Genomic DNA, 17,840 nt, shown 5'->3' with positions numbered 1-17,840 from the left:
CCTGAACCTGACCACAGGAAGGGCAAAACAACAAACCAAATCCAGTGATGGCTAAGACAATCTGGAAAAATTGCTAGATGGTTTCTTAATCCCAAAGATCCAGTTAGGCAAGGTCAAACAGAAGAAAATGCTTTGGTCTTAGTGGCTATACTCTTTTTACATCCGCTTGTGACCGTAAGCTGAGAAGTTGTGCTTTAAACTAATATTAACGGAAATTATACACCCCGCTGTGCCACAGCCTGTGCTTGCATGTATTTTACATCGATGGTAATAAATCATTTTTGATGAAATACCTGAAATAGGAAACTGGTCAACATCTGTATAGAAGAGCCCAAGATGTGTTTACAATTGTAATAAATAAATATGATGCATGCAACAAACAAACAAATATCTCCCCTTGAAAATGTGCTACCAGAATTATTGTCCTTCATGAACATTTTCATATGCTGTACTTCCATATGAACTTGCATTTTGTTGTTGCTGTTCAACAACTTTAGATATTAAATATTCTGAATAAAAAAATGGTTAGTTTACATTTCTATCTAAACCTTATACATTTTGTACTGAAAATTAATTAAAATGATAGGCAGGACTGTCAGAGATTTAAATGCACTAACTGTCATTGCCTCTTGTAATGCTGATGAAGGAACACTGCCCGTCAAAATGTTCATTGCTGTACCTTATTAAAAGCTGAGTTTTTCCTGAATACCTGAATGTCCCGTACATTGAGGAATCAGTTTTGAGCTCTTGCTGGCATATAAGCAGAGTTTCTCTTATTTTTATACACACCCACACCAGGATGAATGATCAATCAATCAATCAATCAATCAACTTTTTTCTTGTATAGCGCCAAATCACAACAAACAGTTGCACGAAAATGAGAATTTGTGAAATTTTTGTCAACATACCGTATGCATAATATAAGGCCCACACTCAATAAATAAATGAAAGACACAACAAAATATCAAATCAACATGAAATGATAGCTTTCTTTTACAAATGACAGAAATCACTTAACATTTCTGATACTTCAAAAGCTGAAGAGACAGTGAAAACTCAGAACATGTCAATCAAACACAAATTAAAACGTTATCATGAGCACTTTCCGGCATATTTCAGGATGTGCAGATTAGAGGTGACACTGCATTTAAACTAACCTGAAGCAGTGCAGCAAGAAGTGTTTTTGAAAAATGATGCAGTGAATTAATGGTTTAATCACTTTATAACATGCTCAGGCAAAAAGAGCAACTTTACTGATATTAAATAAATCTTGAATTACTGGTATCTTTTAAAACCATAAGAGAAGAGAATGTGGCGGCTTTTAAGTAATATAATATCCCTAATGCTCTCTGGTGGGAGCTTATTGAAAAGTTCAACATGTTTAACTTGTTCTTTGTTGTTGTTTTTTGTTTTCAACTGATTTAAAGTCCGACAGTGTGTGTCTGTTTTTTTTTCTTTTTCCTGTCAAATGTTAAACCAGTCTATTTAAAAATATATATATATACATAGGCACAGATTTATATTACACACACACACACACACACACACACACACACACACACACACACACACACACACACACACACACACACACACACACACACACACACACACACACACACACACACACACACACACACACACACACACAGGCCCCCCAAAAATAACAGAACCAATCAAAGTTGTAATAAATCCTACAAAGGTATGATTTGTTGGCGAAATAGTCCTCTTAGCAAAATTACTTTTCCTTGATTGACCAAGACATGTTGGGGAAGACGATTGGAACATACCATTTGGAGAATATTTTTGAAATTACATGACTTTTATGCAAAGCGACCAAGATAACTGAAATTTTGGGGACTAATCATACACAGATTTAAGTTTAAGTCCAGCAAATTTATTGAAATTGGCCATGACAGTGTTTGCATTGTAAATCAATTAATTTTGTTTTTGCCCTGAGTGAGACAATAACCTCACACTGTCAAACAATAAAACCTATGCTGTAAAATCAAGGAGTTACCCTTCAATATCTCTGCTGACAATGCCTGGTGACTTACAGTGGGGAAAATAAGTATTTGACCACCTGTCAGTTTTGCAGGTTTTCCCACCTACAAAGAATGGAAGGGTCTGTAATTTTTATCGTAGGTACACTTCAATTATGAGAGACAGAATCTAAAAAAAAAAAATCCAGAAAATCCCATTGTATGATTTTTTTAATAATTTATTTGTATGTTACTGCTGCAAATAAGTATTTGATCCCCTACCAACCAGCAAGAATTCTGGCTCTCACAGACCTGTTAATTTGTCTTTAAGAAGCCCTCTTATTCTGCACTCTTTACCTGTATTAACTGCACCTGTTTGAACTTGTTACCTGTATAAAAGACACCTGTTAACACACTCAATTAATCACACTCCAACCTGTCCAGCATAGCCAAGACCAAAGAGCTGTCTAAGGACACCAGGGACAAAACTGTAGCCCTGCACAAGGCTGGGATGGACTACAGGACAACAGGCAAGCAGCTTGGTAGAAGACAACAACTATTATGATTATTTATTAGAAAGTGGAAGAAACACAAGATGACTGTCAATCTCCCTTGGTCTGGGATTCCATGCAAGATCTCACTTTGTGGAGTAAGGATGATTCTGAGAAAGCTCAGAACTACACAGGAGGACCTGGTCAATGACCTGAAGAGAGCTGGGACCACAGTCACAAAGATTACATTAGTAACATATGATGCTGTCATGGTTTAAAATCCTGCAAGGCATCAAGGTCCTCTTGCTCAAGCCAGCACATGTCCAGGCCCATTTGAAGTTCACCAGTGACCATCTGGATGATCCAGAGGAGGCATGGGAGAAGGTCATGTGGTCAGATGAGATCAGAATAGAGCTGTTTGGAGTCAACTCCACTTACCATGTTTAGAGGATGAGAACAACCCCAAGAAAACCATCCCAACTGTGAAGCATAGGGGTGGAAACATCATACTCTGGGGGTGCTCTTCTGCAAAGGGGACAGGACGACTGCACCGTATTGAAGGGAGGATGGATGGGGGCATAAGATTTTGGCAAACAACCTCCTTCCCTCAGTAAGAGCATTGACAATGGGTCATGGCTGGGTCTTCCAGCATAACAATGACCCCAAACACACAGCAAGGGCAACTAAGGAGAGGCTCCATAAGAAGCAGTTCAATGTCCTGGAGTGGCCTGGCCAGTCTCCAGACCTGAACTCAATAGAAAGTCTTTGGAGGGAGCTGAAACTCTAAACCTGAAAGATTTGGAGAAGATCTGTATGGAGGAGTGGACCAAAATTCCCATTGCAGTGTGTGAAAACCTGGTCAAGAACTACAGGAAATGTCTGACCTCTGTAAGGGCAGACAAATGTTTCTGTACCAATTGTTAAGCTCTGTTTTTCTTGGGGATCAAATGCTTATTTTATGCAACAAAATGCAAATTAATTATTTAAAAATCATACAATGTGATTTTCTGGATTTTTTTTTTTTTAGATTCTGTCTCTTACAGTTGAAGTGTACCTACAATAGAAATTACAGACCTCTCCATTCTTTGTAGGTGGGAAAACCTGCAAAACTGACAGGGGGTCAAATACTTATTTTCCCCACTGTACCTTTCTGAATAAATTGTATAATATGCCCTTTAAAACTCAGCTAGATGACACAACACCCCTCTTAAAAAAAGTCTGGTAACACCCTTTATTTCTTTAAAAGGGGTCATATTATATTTCATATACTGTACATACGTACAGCGTATACACACACTTCAGCAAGCTAATATATGTCACTGGCAATTTTTAAAGAAAATTGAAAAGTGAAGCCAAAAACACCACATAGAACCTTAGGTGATGCATTCTAAATGATAATAATAATTCAGCCTTACAAACCCCCTTTCACATCAAGCTTGGTACATAGCAAAGGAAGAGGTTTGGCATTCAAGCTTGAATTTTTATTGCAAAGAATTTGTAATTACTCTTTTCACAAATATTAGGGCATGGGTTAAAGCAATAAATTTTCATCTGAAATTTTTTCCTGGCAAAAATCAATGCCAGCAATTCCCGAAAATGTGGCGTAGTGGGGGCACACACTCTTTTTTTTCCCTCAGTAAATACAATAAACACATATACAGCATACAAATCTATTCTAACTAGCCTCTAAGGAGAGACAGACAAAGCATAAAAAGAATGCAAAACTTGAAGATAAAAGGTACATAAAAGGGTGGTGGGGTGTAGTCTTGATTCTGAGGGTTCTGCCCCCCCGCCAAAAAAAAAAAAATTTTTTTAAAGACCAAGTCAAATTTTGTGTATTCTGATGAATTTTAACAGGTATGAAGCCCTCTGAAATAAATAATACTCAGTTCAATCTGTGAAGTAAAAATACAGTATTGATTATGGGGGTCTGTTTTTACTTACATGTGAGTTTTTCCATTATTTCTTGAAGTGAGCCTTTGTCACACAACATCAACATTTGAGCTTGTAATAAAGTTATGATGTTATATTCTCGTCAAAAACATACCTGGAGTAGTGTTTTGTTTTATTTTGCACATACATACATCACTTGGTCCGATTATGAGCATTTTTAGATGCCTACAGCAACTATCTCAACCACTGACAACATATTACATCAAGAGTCCACAAAAGTATTTTAAAGGACTGACTAAAGTATAATATGCGATCTTTAATAAGTTATTTTCATGAAAAAAGACACAAATGTGCAGTTTACTGCATTTTATTTTTTTCTTGTGTAAAAACTAGGGATGGGCATCGAGAACCGGTTCCTTTCGGGTATCGTTAAGAAATGATTCGATCCACCGACATCAATAAGCTTTGTGCTTAACGATTCTGTTATCGGTCCTTCAGAGTGGCCGTTGTTTTGGCAGGTGTTTGTCAGGAAAATGATCATTTCTCTACATTGATTACAGACCCTGCAGCGGGTCCTTAATCAACTTTTCTGCAGCGCGGCTTTGCTTTGAACCTTGAACCAATCGAAGCAGTGGTTCGCAGATTGAAGCAATGCTTCGATCGATTGCTTCGTTTCTTTCTTTCGCTTAATTTTCCCCCGCTAAAACCCTAAAGAGCATACGTCTGTGAGTATTATTTACCTTTTCTATGTTAAACCGACCTGTTATGGTCTTCTGAAACAGTTGATAGATGTATTTTATAACTTAAAAACGGGAGCGATGCTAACGCGTTAGCATGTCTATGACATTTTCAATGTTAAAAGTTAGCATTTAGCAATTGCAGCCGTCATCACATTCAGGTGCATTTGTTTTCAAATTGTAATATTCCTTAAATTTATTTTTGCTTATATATTAATAATCTAATGATTATTATATACAATTTTAGAGAAAGAGACAAAAAGAACCTCAATAGAAACACAACAGAAAATATATAATAGCAACTAACAATGAACATAAATAAATACATAAATAATTACATACAGCAATAAATAAGTGTTTCCTGTGAACACCTAGTGACTCTCACACCTCCATTTCATCTCTGTCTTATTTAAGTTTAATGACAATTTGTTTCGGTCAAACCATATTTTCAGTTTGTTAATTTCTTCAGTGATTTCCTACAGAACTATCTGCCAAGCTAGAAAACTGCTGCATCCTAGTAAGAGCAGAATACTACTGGAATGAATTTGAATAAGGAAAGTTGTATTTTTTTTTCTCACCTAAATGGATACTCCAGTTTATCGTCTGGAATAGTCCCAGATTGCATTTCAGAGCTTCTAGAATTGAAACATTTTCGTGCAGGTGGTGTTGGGGGGTAATTTTGGGTTTCAGCTTTTTTTGTTTTTCACCACTTTCATCTCTGAATATGAGTTGTGATTCACTTTTGTGCGGATTAAAGTTACTAACTGGGACTCCTGTCTCGTTGCGAGAAAGAAATGAGAATCGTCCTCCGTTCTGTTCACATAGCTCCAAACGTTGCGCGGCTCTCTGACAAGATAGAACGATAGAATCCAGTCTGAATTAATAACTTCAAAGCGAAACACCATTTTGTTTATTTTTATTTATGTCCAGAGATCAAGGATACAGTGACTAATTTCATATTTATTTACTTTAAGACTCAAGGAAATACAGAGAAAACCTGTAAAGCCTACTTTTAGTACAAAATTCACGAGGCATCGATAAGGGAATCGATAAGGAATCGGATCGATAAGCAGAATCGATAATGGCATCGATATCAATAAAATCTTATCAATACCCATCCCTAGTAAAAACACAGCTTAGATGTGGTTTGACCGAAACAAATTGTCATTAAACTTAAATAAAACAGGAATGAAGTGGAGTCACTAGGTGTTCACAGGAAACATTTATTTCTATATTTATTTATTTATTTATGTTTATTGTTAGTTGGTTTTACCTTTTCTGTTTTGTTTTATCAGGTTCTTTTTGTCCATTTCTCTAAAATTGTATTATTAGTTAAACGGACTGCATTTATATAGCACTTTTCCATCTGCATCAGACGCTCAAAGCACTTTACAATTATGCCTCACATTCACCCCGATGTCAGGGTGCTGCCATACAAGGCGCTCACTACACACCGGGAGCAATAGGGGATTAAAGGCCTTGCCCAAGGGCCCTTAGTGATTTTCCAGTCAGGTGGGGATTTGAACCCATGATCTTCTGGACTCAAGCCCAACACCTTAACCACTAGACCATCACCTCCCCTAGTTCTTAATATTAGTTCTTACTATTAGTTAATTAGATATTAGTTCTTACTTTTGTTGTTGATATTATTATTATTAATATATAAATAAAAAATATTACAATTCGTAATATTTTGACTCTTTTACAACAATTGCTAAGCCATTAATTATTTATTATACAGAAAAATGCACACAAACTGCTGAGATGCGATCAGCTTAATGCTAACTTTAACACTGAAAACGGCATAGACACGCAAACGCGTTAGCATCGATCCCGTTTTTAAGTTATAAAATACATCTATCAACTGTTTCAGAAGACCATAACAGGTCGGTTTAATATAAAAAAGGTAAATATTACTCACAGACATATGCTCTTTAGGGTTTTATCGGGGAAAAAATTAAGATAAAGCTAAATAATACAACAAACCATTGAAGCAGTGAGTCGGATCAATGCTTCATTGGCTGTGAAAATAAAAAATTAGAAAATACGGACCACCCACGGGATTCAAACCTGCAACTGCCAAAAGCTCTGACTGCCAGTCAGAAACTTTACCACTGAGCTACAATCTCTGCCCTGTGAAAGGTCAATCAATCAAATTTTTTTTTTTATATAGCGCCAAATCACAACAAACAGTTGCCCCAAGGCGCTTTATATTGTAAGGCAAGGCCATACAATAATTATGTAAAAAAGGTGTGGGAAAATGCCTGATAACAAGAAGGACATGGATGTATTTAAAAAAAACAACAACCACACGCCATATAAAAACACTGGATTTTATTGAATCCCTCTTATCAAGCAGGCAATACAACTATGATCTGTCTGTTCCTCTGTAGATGACCCACGGTCACAGACGTACAGTCATGAAATGACATGAATGAGAAGCATGGCGCTCTTATCATGTCCACATCTGCTGCCCATGTGTCATGCCCGACACCCGTGTCTTGTGGACAGCGTGCCGCAGGACAGACACTGCATTAAGTGGAACAGAGCTCACGTTGGTGACATGACAATCAGATCGCCCGCTGCGTGTTATGATCTGATAGTCCATTTTACCTGGGGTAGCCTGTCAATGTGCATGGCGTGTGCTTGCTCGCTGCAGCCCATTGCAACAGCGATACACAGTATGTTTTTGTATATGTCCACGTGAGGACAGTAAGCAGACACACGCGCGTCACAGTGGACAGTTGTTAGTTCATGTCCGTCCAAACACGGTATGTGTTCTCCAGCTGGGACGTCCAGAACCAGAGATCTCCACAGCTGCTCCTGTCGGTGGACACACCCCCTGTCTTCAGCGCACGCACCAACGTGTTACTGTGTCTGTTTGCAAAGCCACACTCGCGGGGCACTTAAGACAAATTTCACATCCAGGTCGACAGTGATCATCTCCTGACTGTTGTTAATAGTGCGAATGACCACATATTTTCTAACTGCCAAGCGAGCGGTGTTAGATGTTCGTGTGTGTCAGCTGGAATTTGGCCGACACGTGTCGCGAGAGGGTTCCATGGACTCTCACAACGCACACTGTCTGTCTTGCTGGTGTGCACAAATAGTTGTAACAACAGATGTACAAGGCATTGGAGGCAGCTACGATTTCACACGTATTGCATACAATTCCTGCTTCATGCGCACTTCATGCGCAATTTGACCACATTCGTACTTTTTGTGAAGGGGCCCTTACAGATCTCACCTCTCAAATCATATGATCATGTTTATGTCAGCAACTCTCTTCTGCGTCTTCTGTGGTACGACACAGATTAACAAATACATCAAGATATTAGGTAAGATGTCAGTGGGATCAGACACAGTTGTGTTGCAATGTCTGAGAAAGTTGCGCTTGGTTGGACTGCTCTCTTCTGCAGCACAGAAGCAGGAGCAGCACTGCAAAAGCAGCAGTAAATAGAATAAAATAAAAAATTACTGTCCTACAGCACACATTTATGAAGATGACAGATTAATTATGCGACTGTACACACAAGTTTTTTTCATAGAATGAAAGAAAAAGTGAGAGACTGAGAGACAGCAGATCACAGCACAATTGTAGGAATTGCTCTAAAAAACAAAATACACGCTTGTCACTGGGGATGTAACGGATCACAAAACCCACTGGTTGAATCAAATCATGGTTTTTAGTCATGGATCAGATCTTTTTTTTAATCAGCAAAAAAAAAAAAAGTTTAGAAATAACACTTTGCTTTCTGTTTTTGAAAAGAAAGAACAACAAAAACCAACTGCAAAAACATACTGCTTTTCCATCATTGTGGTGAAGTGAGACCGGCTGGTAGGTAGTTATGGTAATCTGGGTTGAACTGATTGATCAGCTCTTTGAACCCTTGATCGCCAACCATGGACAGAGGTCTCATCTCAATCCCCAACATGTTCAAAATTGCTTCAGTCAGGATATTGCTTGCCGAGGTGTGCAGGTTGTTGGCTTGGCAACAAAGTTGTCCACTGAAGAGGAATGTATTTTTCAGCACTGTAACGTAGTGTTATAAAACATTAGCGTTATCACATTTCCTTTTCAGACATGACATCGCTGTTATAACATTACAGCAAACACGTGTGTGCTGAGGCTAATGAAATCGTCATCGTTAATGTTAATGTTTACAAATACCAATATAAGCAAGTAGCTCACTATAGACGTTAATGTTAGCGGCTAACTAGCAAATTAGCTTACAAAGACAACTGTCCCTGTTCATCAGCATCTGAATCAGCCACAACATGCTTCCTTCTCAGATGCTCCTGCATCGCTGTTGTACTGCCGTGGAAGGCAAGTTCTGCCTTGCAGATTTTGCATTGCACATTTTTTCTTTAATTTGGCTAAAATGCTCCCAATTTTTTGAGCTCTGTTGGCGACTAGCCATGATATTGTTTGGGCATAACGCTTCCGGTGACATCATGGCTGAACCTGATTACCACTAATGCACATGCAGGTCAAGAACAGAAAGGCAGCAGAAGGTACAGCAGCAGTTATTGAGATAATAACAAAGCTTAAAAAAAATAAACGATGACAGTGATTATTAAATTAGTTGTTGACTAATCTGACGAGTCGACTAATCATGGCAGCCCTATTTGCTACTGTTTCTAAACAAAGCAAGCATTCAGTGTGTATGTTAATGGGTTCTCCTCTCATTAGTTTCTGTATATCCAGAATGTTACTACACTGGAGTTGTGCACTGTGGTTTTAAAACAAAGTTCATTTGCACTTTTTCTTCTAAACCTTTGCACTTAAATTATGCTGTCATCAGGAGAAACGCCTATTAGCTTTGAGTAACATATTATCTTCACTCCACCTGTTTCACTGTCACTGTTTGTGTGTGCAGGCACACCTGTGTGTTGAGCTGGCTGAGCTCCGCCAACTGTGAAACTCTGAGATAGAGCAGATGAGAAGACAGAAGCAACATCAGACCACAAATGGTAGCAAATCGTGTCTCAGCCCCACCCACTGTTCAATTACTGAGATGCTGTGAATCAATGCTTTGATACTGTGCCCAAGTAATACAATGATGAAAACCCAGCTGTTTATGCTGCTGCCATCATGCTAAATATCAGGTTTGTGACATTCCTTCGTAAACAAACACATGCAAAAAATGATCAAGATTACATTCAATAAGTGACCATATAATTGCCATGACATGTCCAAGTAAGTGTATATGTACTTGATTTGATGGTATGGCTGGAAAGGAACGTGTCTCCCAATTTGATATGATCACAATACATAGTGCAATTCCTAAGAATTGCAATCCTACCACTATTGTGGTTCAACATTATGATTTACAGCAATTTTGGTTTTCTTTTTCCAACACTAGACCACTGAAAAAAGTTGACAAGAACAACATACAACAATGTATTGCACATTTTGGGGAGGTGGTGGTCAAGTGGTTCTAATTCTAATGTAAATTAGATTCAATATAAGATATATATCTTTACTATTTATGTTCAAACAAAACGTTACATTTAGCCATTTCTACTCATCAGCTAGTACCATTAGAAAACAGAAAATGTTGGACCAAAATGCACCTGAAAATATCACAGCAAAAATGTGTGCCTGTTTTCCACAACTATATGGCTGAAGGTCTTTGCAAATAAAGTGAGAAACTGACTTTGTGACACAATTTGCTTTCTCTTAACTGCAGGGTAGTTTATTTATGTTCTATCCAGGGTTAATCGGCTCTAGATAGGCACTCGCATTGGTTATATTACCACAATATGATACCGCAATATGACAAAGTTTCCGTACTACTTTAATCACGTCTAACTCTGCATTTCCTGGTAATGTGTACAATCCAGGAAGAGGGGGGAATCAATACTCATAATATTGTGATTTTTAACAATCCATTTTTAATGAACAGAACTGATAAAATTCAGGTGCACACAGATGAAGTAGAAAACACGACCACTGTCATTCAACAGAAGGCACAATGTGTTATAGACCTGAGTATTTATTGATGTCCTGTTTAAAAAAAAAGAAAAGGGGGAGGTGGACAAGGAGAAATTTCCCAGGAGATCAAACTGGGCACTGAAAAGAATGGTAGCCAGCCAGTGCAGAAATGAAGGGTGAACACTGTTACTTAGTGCTTATTGACCCATCCAATAACATTAACTAGTATGGGTGTCACAGATCACAAAATTCACGATTCGGACCAGATACGGTTTTGAAGCCACAGATCAGTAAGATCATTTTTTCACATCAGAATAAATAAAAGACCAAATATTACTTTGCTTTCCATTCTTAAAAAATATGTTCAACAGCAATGAAAATAATTCACTTTTATCTGTGGTCCTGAATGAAAACAAGGTGTCAATGTTTTACATAAGATTAAAAATAAAAGATATGATAATATGACTATAAATTCCAATATGAACAGTATCAGTCATGAAAAAAAAACATAAGAAACTGAGCAAAACTGATCTGAGTTTACAGCAGTTGTGGGAAAAATCAGTGTGAGTGAAAGTTAAAGCAGCTGCGTGTACATGCCGTGATCAGCTTGCTGCAGGCTTGGTGTACTTCTGGATCCAAAAAAAAAAAAAAAAGACGACAGAAACTGCTGAGACCTATGCACATACACAAAACAGATTGGTGCAAGTGGTACGGATCTTGCACTGACAATTCAGATGTATTACGCTGCCAACATGTTTCCAGATGATGCATATGTCACGATGGCCAGCAGGAAGAGCTGTGCAGTGAAGTAGACCTCACTCCCCAATACCAAAAGACATTCTAGCGATAGACACTAGAGGCCTTGGGTTTTACCCTTGTGGTTAGAGTACCTGCCTCCCATGCCGGGGACTGCGTTTGAGCACAGTGAGGTATGAAACGACCAAGGTTACACATATGCAAATACCCATGTGGGCCAAAAATTACCTGTATGAAGTACTTTCCTTCTTTTCAGACAAGTTTATTTGAGTGAATCGATTGCTCTCACCAATTTCAGTGCCAAAAACTGTTGTACATTGTCGGAAAATGCAAAGCAATGGGATTTGGACATACCCCATGTCACAAAGAAGACTGACTAGTGGTACCTGCTGGATAGGTTGCAAATATGCATCCATGTCAGATTATGAATTTTGTGCAGTCAGTGCTCATAGGCTACTTGCAAAGACTTCATCAACCTAAATTCTTTTACCATGACAAGAAAAAAAAAAAGTTTGTAAGCTCTGATGATGCCAGAACAGCCGAGACAGGTCTGTCAGTCCTGCTGTTGTGTCTTCCTCCAGGCTCACCTGACTCTGACTCTGATAATAAAGTGGGTTTGTTCCCCCTGGCAGGGTGGAAGCAGAAAATGGAGGCAGACGGAACTGACCGTTTTAAAAGGGCAGACAGCAGCAGACACACTGGCTCAGACGCTGTCAGCTTCAGTCGCCAATAAAGAGAGAAAGAAATAAGAAAGAAACGCCGCCACATCTTCACAACTCCCCATCTGATCAGCTCAACAAATACGCACATTTAAATAAATAAATAAATACAAATCACCGTCTGCGAACAAAACCCCCTGTTTGTGCGCTAACTCCGGGGCTGGGTGTTGACGCAGCAGAAATTCCCAGCTGGAGAAAATCCCTCTTTTGTAGCTGAACGGTGGGGGAGACGGAGGACGCTTTAAGCCCCTCTTGTGAACGCTCCGGGCGGGTTTCTTTTTGAATCCCGGCGCACCACCATCAAACGTGAGGACTATACGTTCCTCTCAGACTCGGAGTGGGTGCAAAACTTTGTAAATTTCCCGTGGACGTGTCGGTGTCATCAAAGTTGGGCGCTAGCATGTCGGTGTTAGCGGCGAGTGGCACGTGCCCACCGGAATATTATTATTCTTATTCCCGCAGGTAGACGTGGTACCGAGGAACAAATACCAAATATATCTAAAAATAACAACGATAATAAAAACTAAAACTCACGTCCAGTACGCGTAAAGTAGATGGAAATAGTTATTTTTTAAAATACCTAAAAACAAAAAAAAAAAGAACCGCGCTTGTGCAGATATCAACAAGCGCGCGACAGACAGCTGGCTGTCACGTATGGAACAGGTAGGCGGACTTTCAGACTACCGCTGTCAAAATACACTCACGCCGCGGCTAACACGACGCTAATGGACTGGAAATTAAATAATAATAAAGACTAGGCCTTCGTATTGTAGCTTTCTGATAGCAAAACTACACGCTGTCACGATTTGGAAGTTACCGTGTATCCAAACCTGTAGGCGCTAACTAGTAGACGCGGTGTGTACGTGAAACTGAAAACTAAAAGATTAAAATAATAATAATCTCCACATGAATTGTGCCGTAGGTGGAAGCTGTCAGCAGGAAACGCGGCTGACAATAATATTAAGGAAGTCAGACATACCTGTTACCCCATGGGGTCTGGGGTGGACGCGGTGTCGGTCCTTCGGGGTCTAATCTGACGTGACAGGATGCGCGGAGGAAGGAGGAGACGTCCAAAGCACCAGGTACTCTCCCTTTCTGTCCTCTCTGTATTTTCTTCAAGTCTTATTCTCCCAGTTTGGTCCCACCAGCCCCTTCTTCTTTCTCTTTCCCTCCCCTGCTTTTTCCGTGTCTTGGTATGAGGAGCCTCCTCCTCCTCCTCTGTGCAGGTCTTTCTCTCTTCGTATCTCGCTCTATCTCTCTTTCTCCCCCCTCTCTCACTAAAACGCAAACACAGCGAGAGAAAATCAGGAAATGAAATATGCCCATCTATTTCAGTTATTACTAAGATTATTATGGTCTATGGTAATATGGTAATAAGTAATAATAATAATAATACTATGTGTGGCCTGTGGGGTTGTTGCCATAGAGTTTAATACTGACTAGGGGGCTCGCTGTAACTTACCCCCTCTTGTGGTAAGAGCAAGAACCAGTCATTAAAAAAAAAAAAATCCTGACATTTACAGTTTGACCCTGGTTCCTGGAAAACACAGCTGAATGACATGTGATGTGCAGTATACAGGATCACTTTGGGAGAGAAAAAAAAAAAGTCCAATCTCACTTTTCACACGCAATCAGTTTTTATTACTGTTTGCTTTTAAAGTTGTGGGAGAAATCGTGTCGTGTCAAACTCGTGTGAGAGAGACGAGGCAAGTGGAGAGAGCAACTAGACAGATGGGAACAGTGAATTACATACTGCAGTATATGCATCCTGACAGAATCACATGTTGAGCACCTTGAGGTTTTACCTTTTTTGGGGGGTATGCAATGGGTGATTGAAAAGTTTTGTGCCCAACCAAGAAGAAACAACAACTGAATTAATGTAATGCTTTATTTTTCACCATAATCCCTGTGTAAGTCTTAACACTTTTTCCAGCATTGCTGCAGTGCCTTAAAACCGTTCTCAGAAGGTCTTTTCCTGGGGCTTAAAGTTATGATCGACTGCAGATATGACATCATTATCAGTTTTATAATGAGCTTCAGCAAGATGCCTTTTCATGTTTGGAAGCAGATCAAAGTTCGAAGGAGCCAAATGAGGGGAATAAGATGGATGCAGAATATGTTTGAAGCCAGATTCATGAATAGCAGCCATTGTGATGCAGGACGTGTGGACCAGTGCATTGTCCTGATGAAACAGAACACCTCGCCGGAGTGTTCCATACCATTTCTGCTTTATTTTTTTTCTGCAGTTGTCTCAAAAGTGAAGCATAATAGGCCCCATTGATGGTTGTGTCTAACTGTAATTAGGACAGTTTAAATGCAGAGGGCAAATTTTGTTGTATCTATGAATGTACGCGTATGTACATTTACAATAAAGGCCCTTCTTCTTCTTCTTCTTTTGGTCTCCAGTTCAAAATGATGGACCCAGGTCTCATCCATGGTCACGAATCTTTACATGAAGTTATTCAGATCTGCCTCAAAAAGCGGAAGGTTCTCCTTGGACATCTGGAACCTTGTGCGTTTCTAATCGGCTATGCGAAGGCTTGGGACCCATCGTGCTGAAACTTTTGTCATTCTCAGTTCTTCTGTCAGAACCAAAATGAACGCTCTTTTGGAAAATGCCTACAGTACTAGCTATGCGATGGTCACTTACTCCTCTCTCAGTGAGGACTATATCATGGATCTTCTGGATCATATAGGTCAAGGTGTCAGTTCTGGGTCTTCCTGATCTTGTTCCATCTTTGACGCTTGTTCTGCCCCTCTTGAATTCAGCTGACCAGCATTTAACTGTAGAACAGGGACATCCTTCCCTAATGTCATTACCATGTCCTCTTGGATCTCCTTCGAAGGCATTCCCTTTTTCATGAGATACTGGATCACAGCACGCCCACCAGCTTTGTCCATTTATCCAGTCTGACACACCCCTACTCATTTCACTGAACTATTATGTCTGCAACATTGCACCCAGTGAGTCAAAATTTCACACATTCTCAAGAGAAATGTTGGTTTGTCAGAACGCAAAAGACGGAAAACCACACCCTACTTTTTCTGGGTCAGGCTCAAAACCTTTAAATCACCAATAATAAGTCTCCAATTTTAAATGACAATTTAAAAAATAATGACTGCTGGGATAGGCTCCAGCGGCCCCCCCCCCCCCCCCCCCCCCATGACCCAGCAGGTAGAGTACATGGATAGATGTTCTAAACATATTTTGTCTTGTGTTTTAAAAAAATCACTTAATTCACCCATAAGCAGCAGAAGTAAATTTCACCTGTGTTGTGTGTTGCGTTGTGGTTGGTGGAGGGGAGCAGGGGAGGTGGATCAAGTTCTCCAGAGGAGTTAAGGTCTGGGGGGGGTTCCTCTGGAGATTTTTTTTTCTCGCTCTCTCTCTTAAATGGTGCATTCTGAAGGCTGTTTTGTTTTGTTTTTTGTTTGTTTGTTTGTTTGTTTTTTGGCGGGGGGAGGTTGGTACTTTATCTATTTAATGTAATAATTTGTTGATGTGGACAGACAACTGCAATTTGGTGCTGAGCGGAAATCTGTTACCACACAAAACAATTATTATGTGAAATAGATTCCCTGATTTGGGACGTCTTCTTGGTTGTCTCATGAAAATTCTAAACTCTGATCAAAGAAGTCATGTCAGCCTTCTCCATCCTGGGGTTCTTCTCCTGCTCCCCCATTGGCAAACTGTTTGCTTCAGTGAAGGTACTATCGATAGCTTTCACTGAGCAGTACTGATCACACCATTCCCACTGAAGACATCAGAGATTTTCTTCAATACAGCAGGCCAAGCAGAAAAAGTCAGTTCAAACTTCAATTTTGTGCACTTGTTGATTGCTAAAATCAGTCAGCAAGTAAGTACTGGACATTCTTTCCATTCACTCTCCTCCCTCTTACATGGCTGTTTCACTTATTCATCTGTATCATCCTGTGAAGATGAGCATTATGTTTAGTATACTTTAACCTGGTTTTGGTATAATCTCTGGAGTATTGAGTAGTTTTCATGCAGCTGCATTGGGCTCTATTGTGGAAGTGAAAATTTTATTTAAACAGGCTCATTTAAAGAATGAAATAGACAGTGATATGAATGTGTGATATGTCCAGCTCTCCACAAGTTCTCTTATACTCACTCGACTGGTAAGCACTGAAAGCCGAGATAGGCATGTTCAAACTTGTCCTCTAACACTCCGAAGAGGAGGTGTTCCTTTGTCTCGCTTCATCAGCGAATCGGTCGTGACGCGCGAAGCCTCCGCGCGGCTTTCCATGACAAAATCTCTTGTTAAAAGTGAAATCTGCTGGAAAATGGCTGATGTCCAGCTCTTGTGATAACCAGAGAAAGAGCACACGACGGTCTCATATCCACAGAGGCATTGGCTTAGAAATAATCCAGTGGTTTGTGCCGCGACGTCGCAGCTCGGAGCGCGGCGCACCGACCGTCCTTAAAGGGGTCCTTAAAGCTGTAGTTAAAGTCCTTATTCTCTGTGAAGCCCGTAAAAATTTTCACCAAAAGCCAGATAACTTTTTCGAATGGTTTCCAGGTGCCAGTCTCTAACAGCTTCTGAAAAAATTCTGATGGAAAAAAAGTCCTTTTCATTCCGCCATTTCCAGACAATGAAAATCCGACGAGGGGGCGGGACCACTCCTTCCACAAGGCGTGCTCACAGGCGAATTATGTCACCGACAGGCGTGGAAAAACTCACACATGCGCACGAGGGTTCAAGCATGTCTGACGTAAAAACATATGAATGAAATCCATATAGTTAAAAAAATAAATAAAAAGGACCGTTGCTTTATTGACACACCACGTATTATTACATGTACACCTCCTAAGTCTGTAGCAGGTATGATGTGGAAATGTTTGCCCAGCACATGACGACATAAATAAACATGTAACTCACCTCCGGTACCCCGCGTTCCACAGCGCAGCGCAGACAGCTGGTCAAGTCCATTTCACCCAGTTGCGCTGTATGCTGGCAACATCGATCAGATGACAAATACATAATCCACGTCTGGTATGAATAAATCCCATGTGAAGTGCCGTCCCACAACGATAATCCAACTACAGTTGTGTTAAGATGCGTATCAAGTAAAATGTCAACAAAAAGAGTTTAAAAAAGAGAAAAGAGAAAGTCCACTGGCTGCATCTGAAAGTTGCGCACATGTGGTAAGTTGGCGCACTGCCATCACAGTTCAGCAGCAGTTACGGAGTCCAGCCGGACAAATAAAAAAAAAAAGCAATGCAAGTATATACTGATCAAATACCTATAGGGATTTTTCACCAGACTGTACAACAGCAGGCAATCACTGACAGCTGTCAACCTTTT

General features: G+C 39.8%; 1 protein-coding gene across 1 annotated transcript in view; it reads right to left on the bottom strand.

The window, feature by feature from the left end:
* The window catches only part of zbtb46 (zinc finger and BTB domain containing 46), a 144,945-nt gene extending 131,181 nt beyond the window's left edge, over nucleotides 1-13,764 (bottom strand). The window contains exon 1 of the mRNA XM_034171501.1: nucleotides 13,496-13,764. The gene's annotated coding sequence lies outside the window, so the exon portion shown is untranslated. The remainder of the gene's footprint in view (nucleotides 1-13,495) is intronic.
* Between the last annotated feature and the right edge of the window lie 4,076 nt (nucleotides 13,765-17,840).

The sequence above is a fragment of the Thalassophryne amazonica genome, chromosome 6 (assembly GCF_902500255.1).
Source record: "Thalassophryne amazonica chromosome 6, fThaAma1.1, whole genome shotgun sequence".
NCBI lineage: Eukaryota > Metazoa > Chordata > Actinopteri > Batrachoidiformes > Batrachoididae > Thalassophryne > Thalassophryne amazonica.
The sequence above is the reverse complement of the archived record's forward strand: the minus strand, read 5'-3'. Positions and strand labels throughout refer to the sequence as shown.